We start from the raw sequence: 2384 nt of genomic DNA on the forward strand, positions 1-2384 counted from the left end.
CTTTTCTCTTATTATTCACTTTGCTTTCCCATTCATCCATCTCACTACACATCTGCTACCCAATTACTGATATTCCCTCTCCCATTGCCACTGTCACTGCCTCAGTCCATTTTGTCCAGAGTCGTCCTCTCCTGTGTCTCCACCCTTCCAAGCACGATGCCCTTCTCCAAGGACTGGTCTCTTCCGGCCCTAAGTATGTGTTGTTGTTGTTATGTGCTGTTGAGTCGCATATGCATCATAGCGACCCCATGTACAACAACCCTGAACTCCGCTCTGTCCTGTGCCAATCGCACTGTCTCTGACACAATCACCCCCGTTACCCCAGTCACTGAACCAATCCTCGTTGAGGGTCTTCCTCTCTTGAGCTGTCCCTCCATCCTCTCAAGCGTGATGTGAGAGCTTTAAAATCCCTAGTAACCATCAAAGCACATCCTTTCTGTATGTGAACCTCTCCTTAGTTTTTTGTAACAGCGAACCCTTAAAACACATGTCCTTGTCACAGACTCCGTCATCACCTGTGCTGTTCCCCAGATTCCTCATTGTTCTTCAGCACCACATGGTACCCCATTGGCTGTGCGCCCCACAGCTTGCAGTCCACTTGTCTGTCGGTGGGCTTCCGGGCTTTCTCTCTTCGCCTTTGTAAATAGTGCTGGACAGCGTGTACCTCTCTGCTCGTGTACCTCTCTGCTCGTGTCCCTCCTCTCATTTCTTGACCACGCACATAGCAGAGCTGCATCTCCGCAGAAAGACGGGGTGGCCTGGAGGATGTTGTGCTGTTAACTGGACTTCTCTGCACTTTCAAATTACATGTTCCTTCTTGAAAGCAAGATGGACAGTCTTCCAGTGCTGTTTACAGACCCAGGAACCCAGTGAAGGGTCGCCAGGAGTCAGTTCATTCCCCTCCCCATAACAATGAGGGTTTGGGGTTTGACATCTCCATACAAAGGATGCCTCTCTGATTCAACAGGTCAAGTGTCAAGTACAGATGAGATGAGGAGATGAGGACCAGGGAAAGATGGGCATACCTGTCCCTGGACCCTTCCTGCAAGATCAGAAAGATGAGGATGCCAGGCTTTCGTGCCCACTCTGCATTCTGTCTAGTGCCCAGGTGGGCAGGGCTGAGCCAGGAGAGGGATGAGGGGCTAGGGGAGGGAGAAGGGGTCAGGGAAGGTGTGGACAGGACAAGCCAGGACCCTGGGGAGGTTGCAGGCGCCTGGATTTCCTTTCACCCTCAGCAGTGAGGTGCCTTGGGGCCTCGAAGTGCAGATCTCTGCCAGATGAGACAGGGTCAGGGCGCTCCCACACGCCATCGCCTTGCTCTCCCAGGGCCCCCGTCTGGGAACTGGAGGAAAGAGGCACCACCCTCCAAAATGTGTTACCAAAGCGAATACATCAGCCTGGCCACTTTAGGAGCGAGGCCTGGTGAGGGAGACTTGGGAAAAGGAGAAAAGTGGGGTCTAGACTCACTGTGGATGTGTGTTATGCAAATTTATGTAAATCATATGCAAGTGATCGCCGGCCAGGGAGCCGCCCCCTGTAGTTCTGCCTGTTAATGGGGGTGGGGGTGGTCCTGGCAAGGCCAGAGCTCTCGGCCACTGTCTGGGCGCGTGAATGGCAACGGCGTGGCAGGGAGCGAGTGCGGGAGGTGGGCGCAGGCTGGGCACGGAAGACAGGTGCCCACTCTCGGTGTCACACCTCCAAACCGAGAGGTCTGGCCGTAGACTGCCCGTGGGTCCGCTGGGGCTGGGGCTAGTTCCCACTCGCCCGCCGAGGGCACGGCCTGAGATCCCAGCCTGTTGGGTTGGGCGCGCAAGGCGCTGCGGGGAGGACCCTGCCGCATGTGACCCCTCTGGACATCTCAGGTGTTCGTGCTCCTCACTTCGAGACCCCTTGTTCTGCACTCCCGCCACCCTGCGCACCCGCAAGACCCTGCACTTCACCCGTGCACAGCGTGCTTCCCTAGTCCCGCCGCCTTCCAGTCCCTCTTGCCAGCCGACAGCCCGTGCTGCGGCCCAAGGCACCCTGCCACCTCACTGACCCTCGGCCCTCTTGTCTCTGCTTCTGGCATCCTTGTCTTCGCATCCCACCTCCACTGTCGCCCTACACACGCCCCCTCTTGTTTGGTCCCCTGGCCGCCCCAATGCTCTTGCAGCCACCAGCTGAGCTGAGACGGTCCGACCGACCCCCTGAGGCGGGCCCACGAGCTCCCCCAACCCCAGCCAAGTTGGCAAGGCCCCCCTCGTGATCCCCTTGGCCCCCCGCAGCCGGGCAGCTGGCTCAAGGAGGCCGGCGCCCGGGGCGGAGCCGAGCCCTATGGGCGCGGGGCGGGAGGCAGGTGGCGCAGCGGCGGTGGGGGGCGGGAGGCGGAGGCGGAGCGCGCGGGG

Source organism: Elephantulus edwardii, unplaced genomic scaffold, assembly GCF_000299155.1.
Source record: "Elephantulus edwardii isolate Elephantulus edwardi_28Jun2011 unplaced genomic scaffold, EleEdw1.0 scaffold00072, whole genome shotgun sequence".
Taxonomy (NCBI): Eukaryota; Metazoa; Chordata; class Mammalia; order Macroscelidea; family Macroscelididae; genus Elephantulus; species Elephantulus edwardii.